Source organism: Triticum urartu, chromosome 5 (genome assembly GCF_003073215.2).
Source record: "Triticum urartu cultivar G1812 chromosome 5, Tu2.1, whole genome shotgun sequence".
Lineage (NCBI taxonomy): Eukaryota > Viridiplantae > Streptophyta > Magnoliopsida > Poales > Poaceae > Triticum > Triticum urartu.
The window spans coordinates 624,519,276-624,538,408 of NC_053026.1; the positions used below are offsets into that span (position 1 = coordinate 624,519,276).

General features: G+C 43.1%; 1 pseudogene; it reads left to right on the plus strand.

Annotated features, from left to right (window-relative positions):
* The first annotated feature begins 2,442 nt into the window (after positions 1-2,442).
* Positions 2,443-7,305, plus strand: LOC125506346 (annotated as a pseudogene).
* Positions 7,306-19,133: the final 11,828 nt, after the last annotated feature.

The window sequence follows — 19,133 nt, forward strand, 5'->3', positions numbered from 1 at the left end:
GACACTATCATATACGTGAGCCAAAAGGCGCAAACAGTCCCGGGCCATGGTAAGGCGACATCCGTGGGAATACCGTGCGTGAGGCCGCAAAGTGATATGAGGTGTTACAGGCTAGATCAGCGTGACTTAGAATCGGGGTCCTGACAGCTCTGGTATCAGAGCATAACTGCCTGTAGGATTACCAAGCCAAGCTGGTCGAAGTGGTGTCTAGAAATGCTTTAGCTATATAAGGAAATGCACAACGACCAGATAATTGGATTACTTTGCAAGCCACATCACTCCATTGAAAGGAAAGCGGCCGGCTATGCATAACGACATGCAGAAAAAGGAAAGGAAGGAGGTGATAGTTCTAGAGCTAGGATGTGTGGTACACAAAATTAAGCAAGTTGAGACATCGATAGTGTGCGCCCTACGCCAAGATAATTTCAAATAGTTCAACATAATTTAAATGGAGATCAAAGTACATCTCAGGCTTTTGCATCCCAGGACTTAAACTGAAAAATGTTCATATTGCTTCCAGAACCAAAACGAAATGCAAGTTTCCATAATGTTTAACATCTTCATAGCATATGTATGTTTAAATCTAGATGTTTCCTTCAATCTACCTATTGTTGGGTAGGTCACATCTAAAATCATCGTTCTAATAGTTTTTTGTATGTATGCAGAAATTGGCAACATGTTCAGACATGTGTACTACAAGAAAAAAACCCATCAAAGTCATAAATGGAGTGAGCGGGGCAATTAATCCATCACGGTAGGCATCATATACACTAAATCGATAATGATTATTTTTACACTATTTATCTTCATAATCAAGAGTTCACCATTCATTAATTTACTCATCTATGAAATTTTGTGATCTTATTGCATAATTAGGATGACCCTTCTTCTAGGAGCACCAGGTTCCGGGAAAACAACTTTTCTAAAAGCATTGGCAGGAAAGTTGGATTCTTCTTTGAAGGTAGACTATGTTAAGTAGTTAATTATCACCAAAACCACTTTCTAACAACAAAAGTGTTGGTTAACCAAAATTGCATTTTGTTGATGTCACATCTGTTAATAGCTCAAAGGAAAGGTCATGTATAATGGAGAAGAAGTGAATTCCTCAACACCACAATACTTGCATGCATACATTAGCCAGTATGATCTTCACCATGCGAAGATGACCGTTAGAGAGACGATTGATTTCTCTTCCAAGATGTTGGGAACCAATAATGAATTTGGTGAGCACGCTCTTGTGCATGGTGTGTTATTCATATTGCATTTATGATATAAATTTATTTTCGGTGTATAGGACTGAACTAATTTATAACCAAACATATACAATGTAACTCAAGAAGCACTCTTCAAGATGTTCAAGGGGTACCTTTTTTAGTGAAATGTATACTAGTACAATAATACGTGTGTGACACTGCCGCCTTAGGGACGTTGGGACAAGGAATGAGAAGGAAAAAGGAGACATTAATAAAGTGGACCAATATCTCGGCACATCTATGAAGGTCATTAATTTTACATTCCCCCAATTTTGATAAACTTGTAAGTAGTGCATCAATTACTTCAATCCGTCTTCTGCAGGCTACTACCTTTGGAGAAGGAAGCAACCTTACAACAAACTATATTATCAAGGTAACTTAGTAAATTTTAAATTTTAAATTTGTCTTGGTAACATAATCACAAACTTTTGGTATATGGAGATGCTTGGTTTGTCCGAGTGTGCTGATACCCTAGTGGGGGATGAGTTGAGAAGAGGCATATCAGGAGGACAAAAGAAAAGGGCCACAATAGGTAGGTATCCTATATTTTCTACTATATACCTTATTCATGTGATCACCCTACATGCCAATTTCTAGAGTGCATTTTCAATCCAACTTTATGTTATAGTACTTGGCACAAGTAAAATTTATCACCTCAACAACTTCCATATTGTGTACAATATTTCTAGGTAGAACAAAAAAACTCCTAGTTAGCCCACCATGAGAACATTATAAAGTAACAAAAAGTTAAAAATGACACCAATTTTGTTTTGCATGTTCAGTTAAATGGACTAAGAAAGTAGTAAACTAGTAGTGAGCCAGTGAAAATACTATAGAATGCTCTCTCTCTCTCTCCTTTAACTATATATGTTCTCCAGAAAAATTAGTTCCACATTAGGTTTGATATTTATGCTACTGAATTAAATAAGCCCTAAATATGTTAGACGCAATTATAAATTATCTAGTCCACTAAAATTTCCCCACAATGGAATCTATAGCATTTGTAATATACATTTTCTATGTAATAACATAAAAATATCATGCTCTTCTTACCAATATGATAGTTATACAGAAAAACTGTGCTTGATGATGCCAGTGCTCAAGTGAACAAGTATGAATATTGAAAGCACATTTTTTCAAATTTAACATTGTTGATGTATTTCAAGATAAAATTATAAATGCAGGAGAGATGCTAGTTGGTCTAGCAAGATGCTTCTTTATGGACGATATTTCAACAGGTCTAGATAGCTCCACCACATACGAGATTGTAAAGTTCCTCCAACAAATGACTCATCTGATGGATCTCAACATGGTTATGTCCTTATTGCAACCATCTCCCGAGACATTGGAATTATTTGACGACATAATTCTATTATGCGAGGGTCAACTTGTATATCATGGTCCTCAAGAAAATGCTATTGATTGTTTTCAAATGATGGGATTCAGATGCCCCAATAGGAAGAATGTAGATGATTTCCTTCAAGAGGTATTAGGTTATCAACTCTAATGGCAATGAACTATTAAATAAACTAATAGTGAGATTTTTTTTAACATCCTCACAAAAATAGTGTTCACGTAAGTTAAGGGAAATAATGCATTAATAGTACCAAGTAACTTCAGTATGAGTCATAATCTCATTCCCCAAATTCACTAATATGGCATGTTCATGCATAATAATGTATCTAACTCACAACAACATTTTTCTCCATTTGGCCAGGTGACCTCAAAGATGGATCAAAGGCAATACTGGATTGGTGATGAAAATATGTATCAGTACTGGCCAGTAGAAAATATAGCAGAATTCTTCTATTCATCTTATCTCCCTCGACTTGCAGCAAACAAAATGACAAACAATAGAGGAAATGACAGGGAGATCAAAACAAACACAAATCACAATATCTCTAGATGGAATATTTTAAAAGCATGCTTTTCAAGGGAAGTACTGCTTCTCAAAAAAAAAACTCCCCACTTCATATATTCAAGACTGTACAAATAATTATTCTTGCTTTTGTCATCTCAATGGTTTTTATTCGAGGAAATATGAATCATAAGACTATACTTGATGCCAATAAGTATATGGGATCACTCTTTATGGCTATTGTGATAGCAAACTTCAATGGCATGACAGAAATTGCAATGACAATGAAGCGACTACCGACTTTTTACAAGCAAAGAGAGTTACTAGCATTGCCAGGATGGGCACCTCTTTCTTCGGTTTACATCATCAACCTCCCAATGTCACTTATAGAGATGGGTCTCTGAACCAGCTTAACCTACTATGTGATTGGTTACTCACCTTCCTTTGTTAGGTACTGATCTTGGTCAATCAATATCTGATTATCTAAATGTTTACTAAGCTAGGGTAACCTTGCTTCTTACAGATTCACCCAACATTTTTTGGAACTTTTTGCCATGCATCAAATGTCAATGGGCCTCGATCGTTTCTTAGCGGCAATAGGAAGGACACAAGTAATGTCCAACATGCTAAGTGTCATAATTCTTATAGCAATCTACATATTTGGAGGCTTCGTCATATCCAAAGGTTAGATGTTTTAGCCATAATAACATAAGATGTATGATAGAAACATGACATATATCTAGACGTATGTCCATCAAAGATACTCACCAATTGTGTACATCAAAACAGATAATCTCCAACCATGGTTGCAGTGGGGGTATTGGGCTTCCCCATTCACATACGCACAAAATGCAGTTGCCCTAAATGAGTTCCTTGATGAAAGATGGGCTACTGTATGTAACTAATTTAATATCATTCTTTATCTAAAGTGCATAACCTGTGACATTAGTTATGACCGGATGCTGATGATTGTTCATGCTAATAGGAACTTTATTATGCAAATGCTAAAACAGTTGGTGAAGCTACCCTCAAAATTAGAGGGTTGCTCACAGAGTGGCACTAGTACTGGATTTGTGTCGGTATTTTATTTGGATTCTCAATTGTGTTCAACATCCTCACTATATTTGCGCTGGAGTTCATGAATTGTATGTATTCAAAGGCACAACAATCCTTTTAAGTGTTAAAATATAAATGCAAGCTAAAATTATCCTGCTTGTTTTTCATTTGTAGCTCCACACAATCATCAAGTTAAGATCAATGCCACGAAGATAGATCTGGAGTACAAGAACCAAAAAGTTGGAAATGTCAATGCATCAAGTAGTCAAGTTACCCTCCCTTTTCAGCCTCTTTCCCTTGCATTTTATCATATAAATTATTTTGTCGACATGCCTAAGGTAAGACAATGCCTTACTAAATAGTTTAATCCATTCCCGTCACTATAAAATAGTATCCATTCAAGTCAGTCATTTTAATATTGTCATTTCTTCCACCAGGAGATGGTGAAGTATGGAGTAACAGGAAAAAATCTTCAACTGCTACAAGATGTGGGTGGCGTTTTTAGGCCAGGGGTGTTAACGGCGCTAATGGGGATCACAGGTGCTGGAAACACAACGTTGCTCGATGTTTTAGCTAGAAGAAAAACTGGAGGACATATTGAAGGTACTATTAGAATAGCAGGATACCCAAAGAAGCAAGAAATATTCTCAAGGATCTCAGGCTACTGTGAACAGAGTGACATTCACTCCCCTAACCTCACCGTGTATGAGTCACTACAGTTCTCTGCATGGCTTCGACTTCCTTCGAATGTTAAATCTCGCCAAAGACATGTATGACCATTGACCTGCTACAATCTTGACTATATTTGAAGCTAACATATACCTATATATATCTCACAAGATTCCTCTTCAACATGCTTTCAGATGCTCATAGAAGAAGTAGTTGACCTAGTCGAATTAACTGGACTGAAGAATTCCATGGTAGGTCTCGCGGGAACAACTGGTCTTTCAGCCAAGCAGCGAAAAAGGCTAACAATAGCAGTGGAGTTGGTAGCTAGTCCTTCCATTATATTTATGGACGAGCCGACCACAGGTCTGGATGCTCGTGCTGCAGCAATTGTCATGAGAACAGTAAGAAAGATAGGAGACACTGGGCGAACTGTTGTCTGCACAATACACCAACCAAGCATTGAGATATTTGAAGCTTTTGATGAGGTATTCTTAAGTGTACCTTTTTTATATATCAAAACAAATGCGACCAATTTTGCAAGAAAGGAAAATTATGGTCACATGGTGTCAACACCAGAAGATTAAAAAAAGAGAAGTGAACTATTTATTAGAGATAACCAAACCACTATATTCTTACCAAAATAAAACATCACATACAGTTAGGCCTCAAATTTATTTAGTTTTCTAATAGTAACTTAAATATAATGGTTGATCATAAATTAGCCTTTACAAATTATTAGCATTAGTACTATAAAGCTAGCTTTGTAAACTTGAATTTAATTTGAATAATTGCAGCTTGTACTCATGAAAAGAGGTGGTCAGATCATATACAGTGGCTCATTAGGTCCACTATCTGAAAATATGATCAAGTATTTCCAGGTATATCGCATGATCAGAAACATCTATCCAAAAGGTAGAGATAAAAAATACTAAAATTGTTATATTGTAGGCTATACCTGGCGTTCCTATAATAAAAGAGGGACAAAACCCAGCAGCATGGGTGCTAAACATAACTTCACAATCAGCAGAATATGAGATAGGAGTGGACTACGCACAAATTTATCGCAACTCCTCCCTATACATGTAAGCCTGTTAACTCGTCTGAGCAATAGGGTGAAGATAGGTATAATGAATACCTTGTTTCTGCAGCAATAACATGCTTCTAATTGATGAGCTGGGGAAAGCAGCGCCAAACACAGAGGATCTAAAATTTCCATCGGGATATTGGCAAGACTTTAGAGCACAATGCATGGTTTGCCTATGGAGGCAAATATATGCATATTGGAAAAATCCAGAACACAATCTTGTTCGGTTTCTGAACACATTGGTTCTTTCAATTATGTTTGGAATTGTTTTCTGGAAAATTGGCTCAACCATGTAAGCAGAAATGGCGACAACCCAAGTGATGGCTTATTTCATGCAAACTAATAATACCTCAATTAGATCGTAACTTGGTACTCCTTTGCAACAGAAAACAACAACAAGACATATTCAACATACTGGGAGTAGTATATGGATCGTCACTATTTTTGGGCTTTATGAATTGCACCATCTTACAACCAGTTGTATAAATGGAGAGAGTTGTTCTTTATCGAGAAAAGGCAGCGGGCATGTACTCTACATTGGCTTATGTCATAGCTCAGGTCATATTACTTTAGCATCGTGTTCTAATTATTGGCATATGAATTTTAAACTCCAGCTTGATTTCTATTTTGCAGATGGCAATTGAAATGCCTTACATGCTTGTCCAAGTTTTCATGTTTGCGTCAATCATATACCCAATGATTGGGTTCCAGATGACCATGTGCAAGTTCTGTTGGTTTGTAATATACATGGCACTAAGCTTGATGTACTACACACTCTTCGGAATGATGACAGTGGCACTGACACCTAACCTTGAGATAGCTGCCGGATTGTCGTTCCTTATCTTCATATTTTGGAATGTCTTCTCTGGCTTTATCATCGGAAGAGAGGTACTAATCTCACTCCTTATTAACCTAACATTTTCACCTTAATTACAATGCTACCTAGAGAGAACATATGCAAATTAGAACTCGTGTAAAACTGTAGTAAACCACACATAGGATGCATACAATTTAGATTTGTACTTTTACATGGAGATGATATTTAATTAAAAATATATGATATTTTGTGCATGACTAACCTAATGAACAACAAAAATGTGATGACATGGATGCAGCTGATCCCAATATGGTGGAGGTGGGCGTATTGGGCTAACCCGGCGACATGGACAATGTATGGGCTCATGTTCTCCTAGCTGGGTGACCGGACGGAGATGATCCTTATGCCAGGGCAAGAAGACCAGACTGTTAAGGAGTTCCTTGAGGGCTACCTTGGACTTGAGAGCCGCTACTTTAGTCTTGTCACATGCCTGCATCTGACCATCATCTCCCTCTTCACCTTCCTCTTCTTCATCTTCAACAAGCAATTGAAGTTCCAACGGAGGTAACACAAACATATTGAACTGGACCGATGATACACTAGTCAGTTAATTTCTTAACTAGATAAAGATAATTCAAGTGAGACACCAAGTCACAAGTAAGCAAAAGTCCACAATGATTTTGTTGTTGGACAATAAAGTGTGTAAATAACCACATGATCCATGTGAGCACTTGTATATGTATTACTACAGCTTTATATGATTATTATAATAACAATGTTGATGAGTAGATGGAGCTGTAAAATGTACATGTGGTTACGATATGCAAAGGCTTATTGATGTGTGCATTTTGCTCCTTGTTGTCGTTCACATTTTTGCACTGTAGAGTTAGCATTTTTCATGTTTTACCATTGTTGTGTTGCACTTTTGCCCTAATTTATTCGGGAGTATAAACTATGGACACTTTATTATTGGAAGAAAAATCCCTTTTTGTGGCATTTATGAAGAGTGGACATCAAGGGGCCTTCTTAAAAGAAGACCAATCCACTGGAGAAGTATACCCACAAGTGTAGGCGATCGATTGTAGATCTTTACCAAAAGTAATAGTGTCAAAACCAATAAAGAATAGAAGGAATTGTTGTATCGAAATAAGTTAAGAATCACTTCAAAACCTGAAAAGAGTGACAATTATGTGTTTTGCTTGAATGGTAGCTGCAAGTGTTGAAGGAACAATAAAGCAAATGAGTGTAGCAAGTGGTTGATATGTCCTAAAATGATATATAATTTTTGTTATGTTTCATATAAGCATATTTGTATCATTTTTCTGGAAAAACACATTAACAAAGTGCCAGTTGTTGTTTTCTAGTGTTTTCGGTATAACCAATTCTGGAGTCCTTTTCTAGTACTCTGTTAGAGGGGGTCCTCACCGATGCCTTATTCCCTAACATTGTTGCTCCCATGTGTGAGTATTATTCCCTTGGACTATGGGTTCACAATATTAGCTATGTGGCATTTTCTCTCCCAGAACCTTAGTACAAAAAGATCACATGATGTTCCTAACACGGTTGTGATAAATTTGATGTAATCTTTAATGTACTTTTTTACGGTGTGATGAATGATAACCCACAAGTATAGGGGATCGCAACAGTTTTCGAGGGTAAAGTATTTAAGCCAAATTTATAGATTCAACACAAGGGGAGCCAAAGAATATTTGAAGGTATTAGCAGCTGACTTGTCAATTCAACCACACCTAGAAATTAATTATCTACAGCAATATGACCAGTAGCACAGTAATATGATAGTTTTGATAGTAGTGACAGCAGCAATGGTAACAGTAACAGTGATAGCAGTAATTTGTAGCAAGTGTAACAGTGATGATAGCAATAGTAACGTAGCAAAATCAATATGGATAAATTCGTAGGCATTGGATCGGTGACTTTTTGGATGATATTCATCATGAGACAGTTATAACCTAGGGCGATACGGCACTAGCTCTAGTTCATCGATATAATGTAGGCATGTATTCCGTAAATAGTCATACGTGCTTTATTAAAAGAACTTGCATGACATCTTTTGTCCTACCCTCCCGTGGCAGCAGGGTCCATATTGGAAACTAAGGGATATTAAGGCCTCCTTTTAATAGAGAACCAGAACAAAGCATTAACACATAGTGAATACATGAACTCCTCAAACTACGGTCATCACCGGGAGTGGGCCCGTTTGTTGTCACTCCAGGGTTGCCGGATCATAACCATAGTAGGTGACTAGAACTTGCAAGATCGGATCTAAAACATGGATATAATGATGTATTCATAAACGGTTCCGATCCAAAATCATGGCACACGGGCCCAAAGTGACAAGCATTAAGCATGGCAAAGTGATAGCAACATCAATCTAAGAACATAGTGGATACTAGGGATCAAGCCCTAGCAAAACTAACTCGATTACATGATGAATCTCATCCAAGTCCTCACCGACCAGCGAGCCTACGAAGGAATTACTCACTACCGGTGGGGAGCATCATGGAATTGGCGATGGAGATAGGTTGGTGAAGACGAAGATCGAAGATCCCCCTCTCCGGAGCCCCAAACGGACTCCAGATCTACCCTCCCGAGGAAGAACAGGGCTTGGCGGCGGCTTCGTCTCGTGGATCGCGATAATTCTTTTTTCCTGATTTTTTCTAGAATAATGTGAATTTATAGTATCAGGGAGGGTCATCAGCGGGGCCACTAGGTGGGTACAACCCACCTGGGCGCGCTAGGAGCGGGACACGCCCTGGTGGGTTATGCCCACCCATGGGCCCCTCTCCGGTGGGTCTTGGCTCTAGAAATTCTTATTATTGGTATAAAAAATCCTCAAAAAGTTTCGTTCCACTCCGAGAACTTTTATTTCTGAAAAAAAACAACACCATGGTAGTTCTGATGTAAACAACGTCAGTCCGGGGTTAATTTCATCTAAATCATGCAAATTAGAGTCCAAAACAAGAGGAAAAGCGTGAGAAAAAAAGATACGTTGGAGACTTATCAATGAATTGTCACTTTATGATCACATTATATATTGATATATTTTGGTTTTGTTGGCATGATTTATAGGTACATATATTCTATCTAATATATTTGTTTATTCACTAACCTTGTTTAGATGAATAATCTGTAAGAGCGAGTTATGTACATTATTTGGGTATGATTTCTTTGAGTGTTTTATCTCACAAGTAAGAATACAAAGCTCATTGTTCTATTCTCGTTACTATGGATAAAGGAGTAACTATCTTGTGCCCATTGCTTGATTAAGGTGTTGGGAAATTATCAAAATTATATCAATTTGCTTATTTCTGAAGCCTCTCCTCCTCGAGTGCAAGCCTACGCTCCTCCGCCTTGAACTTCCTCTCTTTGGCCGCCAACTTTGACATCGATTTCTCATCCTCCAACTTGAGCTCATTCCAACTAGTCGCCTTCTCTTCCTTGTGTTTGGCCACAAAGGCTTTCTTCGTCTCCCTCATGGCTACAAGCTCTTATTTGTATGTTCCACCAAATGCTCCTCTGTTATTCCTTTATTTCAAAATATTGTTTCCATCCGGTCTCTTGTTGGCCTTTTCATCATCCTCAATGGGTATACTTAAATTTAATCTCTTTGGTGTGGTCTTGGAGTTTCTCCTGTTCCACTTCTCCTTGTTGCAATGTTCTTTGTAGCAATGTTACAACGTGAAGGCCTTGTGACCACTTGGTGGGGCATGGTTCGCTTAATAAATACAACTAGAACATCGGTTCTGTTTGTCTTGTATGGTACCCAAATGGTGCCAAAGGGAGCCTTGGGTGCATCTTGATGTGACATCACAGTATTGATGTTGTAGTCGGCAATCCTCCCCCAATACCGGTCCTTTGATTGACCCATTCCTACCAATGCATCAAGGGAAATGCTCATCCAAGCATAGCACAAAGAAACATCTTCTTCATGGGAATAGTTGTGAGTCCTTGATCATGATGGTGGATTCACGGTTGGTTGTGTCTCCATGGGATTGTCAACCTCTTCCTCCTAGGCCTCAGCCACATCCTCAGCCTTGGCCATCTCCATGGTCTCGACCTCCTCTTCGCCCACTTGATGATTGAACATGTAGTCGTAGTTGCGATATTTAATCCCAAGCATATATGTCAGTACTTCAATGATGACAAGAATTCATTCACGCTCATCTTAGCACCACCATGACCACAACGGCAACAATCTTCATCACACTTCGACCGCAAGCAATCACCACACATTGCATCGGCTAAGATGAAAAGAACATTTTTACCTTGATGGCATTTCATCGACCACTTTGCGGCCATGACCCTTGTAGCCAATAGCAGCAACTACACAGGCTGGAGGAATGGTCGTATGCTGGGCAGAGACAGTGTTTGAGGCGCCAGACGAGCACATGGCACCGGAACGACCTTCTAGTTCTTCTTCTAAGACACCTCCTTGGCGAGTTTTGATGCGACTGTCGTCGGCTTCCTTGCTCGCTTGCCGGTGGCAGGAGTAGCGGGAGGGCGGCTCAGGGAGTCCTGGATTAGGGGGTCTCCGGACAGCCAGAATATATCCTTTGGCCGGACTGTTGTACTATGAAGATACGAGATTGAAGACTTCGTCCCGTGTCTGGATGGGACTCTACTTGGCGTGGAAGGCAAGCTAGGAAATACGGATATGCATATCTCCTCCTTTGTAACCGACCTTGTGTAACCCTAGGGTCCTCCGGTGTCTATATAAACCGAAGGGTTCTAGTCCGTAGGACAACATACAATCATACCATAGGCTAGCTTCTAGGGTTTAGCCTCTTTGATCTCGTGGTAGATCTACTCTTGTACTACTCATATTATCAAGACTAATCAAGCAGGACATAGGCTTTTACCTCCATCAAGAGGGCCCGAACCTGGGTAAAACATTGTGTCCCCTGCCTCTTGTTACCATCCGCCTTAGATGAATAGTTCGGGACCCCCTACCCGAGATCCGCCAGTTTTGACACCGACATTGGTGCTTTCATTGAGAGTTCCTCTGTGTCGTCACCGTTAGGCTTGATGGCTCCTTCGATCATTGATAGCGATGCAGTCCAGGGTGAGACTTTTCTCCCCGGACAGATCTTTGTATTCGGCGGCTTCGCACTACAGGCCAACTTGCTTGGCCATCTGGAGCAGATCGAGAGTTACGCCCCTGGCCACCAGGTCAGGTTTGGAAGCTTAAACTACACGGCCGACATCCGCGGAGACTTTATCTTCGACGGATTCGAGCCCCTGCTGAGTGTGCCGCACGGTCACGATGAGCATGATTTAGCTCTACTATCGGACAGTGTTCAGGAGACCGCACCGGCAACCGCTCCGACCCTCAATTCGGAGCCAATTGCGCCATCCATGGATGGGTGGATAGACCCCGCCACGGAGGCCACATTCTCAGCGGCGATCGAGCCGAATATCGACCTTACCCTTCACGAGAGCCGTGACGCCAAATTGCCGTATTCTTCCCCGGCCACGGACTTCGAACCGCCTGCGCCCGTGCCTATCGAATCCGACTGGGCGCCGATCATGGAGTTTACCTCCGCGGATATCTTTCAGCACTCGCCCTTCGGCGACATGTTGAACTCATTAAGGTCTCTCTCCCTGCCAGAAGAGTCCTAGCCGAACTATGTTCGGCAGGATTGGGATGCGGATGACGAAGAAATTCGCCGCCCACCCACCACCCACTTAGTAGCCACTATCGATGACTTGACCGACATGCTCTATTTCGACTCCAAAGACATCGATGGTATGGACGACGATGCAGGAGACGAACAGGAACCACTACCCACAGGGCACTGGACGCCCACTTCATCATATGATGTATACATGGTGGACACAACCAAAGAAAACGATGACGTGGAGCTGAAGGATGTAGCGAAGGGTTGTTCCCTCGAGAAGCAGTCAAAGCGGCGGCGTAAGCGCCGCTCCAAATCCTGCCTCGGCAGAAGCAGCGATCATATAAAACCAGCGATAGAGCAAGGCGAGCCAGCGGACGACAAACACGGCATTGAACCATCGTCCGACCACGACAACACGGAGAATCAAACCGAACAACTCAACTCCGTCGAAGACAACAGTCCGGATAACATCACACTGGATAGGCACCCGGAGCAACAGAATACCCATAAAAGGCTTGTTGCCACTGTGAGGAGTCTGAAAAGCAGACGCAAAGGCTCAGGGCTGGACAAGACACACTCAGAATCAGATGGAGTGAAGTACTCAACACCGAAGCGAAAGTTGCTACCTGAATTCGACGAGGAGGCCTTAGATCCCCCGCAATCAAAAAACAAAATGGCCATCCGGTCGGATAGACGACCTCGTGGCCAACATAGAGCGGCAAACGACGCCGCACATAGCCAGTACACGATCCGCGTGGGGGCTCGCATCAAAAGGACGACGCAACCAGATCCATCTACGGGCCACGCAAGCGCACTCCAGCATGCAATGCAACACAACAAACATCCCAACACCACGGTACACCCAAATACAGGGGTGCCGCACACCCCTATCACTAAAAAAATACACTTCCGTGATGATACGTGTTTGTCACAGTAGGTCACTTTTTTGTCATGCATGTACATCCATGACAAATTTATGACAGAATCAAGATAGTCATACCTGTGCTGTCGTAGAAGTGTTCCATGACATTACCAAAATTATTATCACGGAAGTGTCCACTTCCATGACGATAAATCGCGCGTCACACAAGTGCTTTCGTCAAGGGTGATCGACACGTGGCATCCACTGTAAAGGAACGTCGTTAAGCTATCGGGTCGGGTTTTGGATCTGATAACCCGTTAACAGCCCTGACCAATGGGGATTTTCCACGTGTAAAATCATCATTGGCTAGAGGAAACACGTGTCGGCTCATCGTCGGGACAGATGTCATCCACTCACTGGACAGAAGGCGTCTATGATACGTCGACACGTGGCACGGCCCAACAAGTTTAAGTGGACCGGCCCAACTAAAGGCCCACAAGATTTTGCGGACCATAATGGGCCGGCCCAGCTAAAGGCCCACGAGATTTTGCGAACCATAATGGGCTGGCCTGTGACCCCCGAGACCGATGTGCCAGGTGTCGTTCAGTTATTCGCTGTTGTTGCCTTGTCATTGCTTGCATGTCATGCATTGCATATCATGTCATCATGTGTATATCATTTGCATACGTGTTCGTCTCATGCATCCGAGCATTTTCCCCGTTGTCCGTTTTGCATTCCGGCGCTTCGTTCTCCTCTGGTGGTCATTTCTACCTTTCTTTTGTGTGTGGGGATTAAACATTTCCGGATTGGACCGAGACTTGCCAAGCGGCCTTGGTTTACTACCGGTAGACCGCCTGTCAAGTTTCGTACCATTTGGACTTCGTTTGACACTCCAACGGTTAACCGAGGGACCGGAAAGGCCTCGTGTGTGTTGCAGCCCAACACCCCTCCAATTTGGCCCAAAACCCACCTAACTCTGATCCATCTTTAGAGCGTTCGATCACGATCGCGTGGCCATAAACCGCACCTCATTTGGACTCTCCTAGCTCCCTCTACCTATAAATATGTGGCTCTCCCCGATCAGACCTCATCATTAAGATCTTGTCCTTTATGTTGTTTCGTTCTAGTTGATCAGTAGTGGATCCCAGTTGGGGTCGATCGGGACCTTTTGTCGCATTTGGGGTTCTTCTTTTATTTTGGCTCCATAGTCGGGCCTTGATTGTATTTGGATGATGTAATGCTTTATTCATGTAATTGTGTGAAGTGGCGATTGTAAGCCAACTATGTATCTCTTTCCCTTATGTATTACATGGGTTGTGTGAAGATTACCTCACTTGCGACATATGCCTTCAATGCGATTATGTCTCTAAATCGTGCCTCGACACGTGGGAGCTATAGTCACATCGAGGGTGTTACATGGCCCAGCTAAAGGCCCATAAGATTTCGCGGGCCATAATGGGCCGTCCCAGGTAAAGGCCCACAAGATTTTCATGTGCCATAATAGGCCGGCCCAGGTAAAGGCCCACGGTGACTCTAGCCCATAATGAACAGTAATTTTATTTAGACCCGTTAACGGCCCGTGATTTACATGGGCCGTTTCCAGCCCGTGTTAGCTTTCGGCCTATTGATGGCCCATACGTTCTTGGGCTCCTTTTTGGGCCTCGATTACTTCCGTCCTGTTACTGGCAAGTTCCCCTAATGGGCCAAATTCGGCCCATGGCAAGAGTCGGCCTGTTACTGGCCTGTTCCACAAATGGGCCAAATTCGGCCCATGGCAAGAGTCGGCCCGTTACTCGCCTGTTACCCTAATGGGCCAAATTCGGCCCATGGCAAGAGTCGGCCCGTTTCTGACCTGTTAACCCGTTGCGCCGTTTCCAGCCCGTCCTATATTCTGGCCCATTAATGACCCGTTATGCCTGTGACAGAATTAAGCCTTTGCTATCCTACGGCCTATTAACGACCTGTTACCGTGCTTCTGTGCAACCAGCTCCAGCACCAACTCCTTCAGCTCCATCCACATCAACTGAAGTCTTCGTCCAAGGAGCCATCTCTACGCCACCACCTGAAGACCAAGCTTGAGAGATGTTTTAGTGCTACGCATTTTCTATGAACTTTTTGGTAACTTGTTGTCAAAGGGGGAGAAACATGTATAGATCATAGGCTTCAAGAGAGAGCGTTACTTTTTATTCTCTCTTGCTTTGATGGTTGAACTTTGTTTGTCTTTTGATTGCTTGAGATACTATGCTATTATCTGTGAGACATTGATGATCATGTGGTTGATCATAAGCTACACTTATGCTTGTTAGATGATATTATCTTACTTATCCTTATATGATCATTCACTTTGCTTGGTGATGAGTGCATGTATTCAATCTTTATTATTTTGAGCGCTCCACCAAGATGTATGTGACATGGAAGAGTAACCCATGATCCTAACTCATTGTGCATTTGCAGTCCAAAGCAAATCTTAAGATATGCACAAATTTAAGGGGAGCTCTTGCTTTTCACATACTTCTCAAAGCGACAATATCTTTCACTCTTATTATCATTTGTCAAAGCTTTGATCTATATGTTGTCATCAATTACCAAAAAGGGGGAGATTGAAAGTGCAACTATCCCTGGGTGGTTTTGGTAATTCCTAACAACATATAGCTCATTGAGCTAACATTATTCCAAGATTAATATTTCAGGAAAAGCTCAATGAGTGGCATGGCATGGATGAGGAAAGTTGATCCCTCAGAATTCTAAGGACAAAAAGTTTGGCTCAAGCTTGAATCTCAAGACTCTACATTTTATATTTTAGTGATCCAAGATCACATTGAGTCTATAGGAAAAGCCAATACTATCAAGGAGGGATGAGGTGTTGCTTAATGGCTTGCTTGCTCAACATGCTTAGTGATATGCTCCAAAACCCTCAACTACCTTCCCACATCCACATATGACCTAAACCAAAAGTCAACCTCGGCCCCACCGATTCTTTCTATCCGGTGCCACCGAGTTTCAAATGTCATAGCCACTGCCACAAACCCTAGGCAAATCAGTCTCATCGATAGGGATCTCGGTCTCACCGAGATGGGATTGTAATCTCTCTGTTTACCTTCATAACGTTTCGGTCTTACCGAGATGAGTGATCGGTCCCACCGAGATTGCAATGTAAACTCTCTGTTTCCCTTTTGAAAAATTTCGGTCTCACTGAGATGAGCGAATCGGTCCCACCAAGTTTACCTGACCAACTCTCCGGTTAGCTTATTACCAAAATCGGTCCCACCGAGTTTGTGTAATCGGTCACAACAAGATTACGTTATGCCCTAACCCTAACCATATCGGTCCTACCGAGTTGCATCTCAGTCCCACCGAAAATCCTAACGGTCACTAGGTTTGCTGAATCAGTCCGACCGAGTATAACCATTCGGTCCCATCGAGTTTGGCAAATTGTGTGTAACGGTTAGATTTTGTGTGGAGGCTATATATACCCCTCCACCCACTCTTCATTCGTGGAGAGAGCCATCAGAACATACCTACACTTCCAATACACATTTTCTGAGAGAGAACCACCTACACTTGTGTTGATGTCAAGATATTCCTTTCCAACCATATGAATCTTGATCTCTAGCCTTCCCCAAGTTGCTTTCCACTCAAATCTTCTTTCCACCAAATCCAAATCCTTTGAGAGAGAGTTGAGTGTTGGGGAGACTATCATTTGAAGCACAAGAGCAAGGAGTTCATCATCAACACACCATTTGTTACTTCTTGGAGAGTGGTGTCTCCTAGATTGGCTAGGTGTCACTTGGGAGCCTCCGACAAGATTTTGGAGTTGAACCAAGGAGTTTGTAAGGGAAAGGAGATCGCCTACTTCGTGAAGATCTACCGCTAGTGAGGCAAGTCCTTCGTGGGCGGCGGCCGTGATGGAATAGACAAGGTTGCATCTTCGTGGACCCTTCGTGGGTGGAGCCCTCTGTGGACTCGCGCAACCATTACCCTCCGTGGGTTGAAGTCTCCATCAACGTGGATGTACGATAGCACCATGTCGGTGTCAAAACCGATGGATCTCGGGTTGGGTGTCCCGAACTGTGCGTCTAGGCCGGATGGTAATAGGAGGCAAGGGACACAAAGTTTTACCCAGGTTCAGGCCCTCTTGATGGAGGTAAAACCCTACGTCCTTCTTGATTAATATTGATGATATGGGTAGTACAACAGTAGATCTACCACGAGATCGGAGAGGCTAAACCCTAGAAGCTAGCCTATGGTATGATTGTTGTTCTGTATGTTGTCCTACGGACTAAAACCCTCCGGTTTATATAGACACCGGAGAGGGTTAGGGTTACACAAAGTCGGTTACAATGGTAGGAGATCCATATATCCGTATCACCAAGCTTGCCGTCCACGCCAAGGAAAGTCCCTTCCGGACACGGGACGAAGTCTTCAATCTTGTATCTTCATAGTCCAGGAGTCCGGCTGAAGGTATAGTCCAGCCATTCGGACATCCCCTAATCCAGGACTCCCTCAGTAGCCCCTGAACCAGGCTTCAATGACGACGAGTCCGGCGCGCAGATTGTCTTTGGCATTGCAAGGCGGGTTCCTCCTCCAAGTACTTCATAGAAGATTTTGAACACAAAGATAGTGTCCGGCTCTGCAAAATAAGTTTCCACATATTGCCATAGAGAGAATACTATTTACACAAATCTAATCTGCTGACGTATTCCGTAGTGTGACACACCATGGCCAAGCCTTTATCCGAATTGTTTTATTATCCCACCTCAGCACGTCATGCGAGGCGGTTTCCTTGGCATGTCTTGTTAAAGCAGAGATCGTGTCCCCTTATCCCGGGATTCTCATCAATACGGGCGTGGGTAACCCAACCACGCCATTGATTACGGTGCTTGGAGATAAGCGAGTTTTACCAGGCTGGTGGGGACACGTAGTTGCGTCCACCCATATAAGGGGATAAGGATCCACCTTTTCACCTACGCCTTCTTCCTCCTTTGGCTATCCATTTTCGCGCACTCGAGCTCCAGGGCCCAAGTCCGCACTCCCCACCTCAACCTTCTCCAGCCATGTCCGGAGCGGGAGGCAAGTGGATGGTCTCCTCCGTCACGGAGGGACACATCAAAAAGCTGAGGAAGGCCGGATACTTGTCTAACGACATCGCGTACCGGCTTCCCGAAGAGGGGCAGCTCCTCCCCACCCCAAGGCCCCATGAGAGGGTAGTGTTCCTTCCCCACTTCCTCCGCGGACTGGGATTTCCTGTCCACTCGTCCAGGGACTCATGTTCTACTACGGCCTGGATTTCCATGATCTGGCCCCGAACTTCATCCTCAACATCTCGGCGTTTATCGTCGTGTGCGAGGCTTTCCTCTGCATCCGCCCCCATTTCGGCCTATGGCTCAAGACTTTCAATGTCAAGCCGAAGGTGGTGCGCGACAACCAGGCGGAGTGCAGAGGCGCCATGGTGGGCAAGATGCCGAACGTCTTATGGCTCGAGGGCTCCTTTGTGGAGACCCTGAAGGGGTGGCAATCCGGGTGGTTTTACATCACCGAGCCGCGCGACCCTGAGTGGGCCGCAGCCCCCGAGTTCCGGTCCGGACCCCCAACACGTCTCACGTCCTGGAAAGAGACAGGCCTGTCGTGGGGCAGCAAAGGAGAGGTGACTGGACTGCAAACATGCATCCAAACCCTGGTGGACAAGCAGCTCAAGCTTGTCAATGTAGTCCAGGTTATGCTCATCCATCGGATCCTCCCGTGTCAACAACGGGCCTTCAATCTATGGGAGTTCAACCCGGCGCAGCACCGAACTCTGAGCAGGCTCTTCGACACGACGTACGAAGATGCCTGGAAGGTGCTTTTCAAGGGCGCCGAGGCTCCCGCATCCGCTACCGAGGATCGTGGATTCAGCGT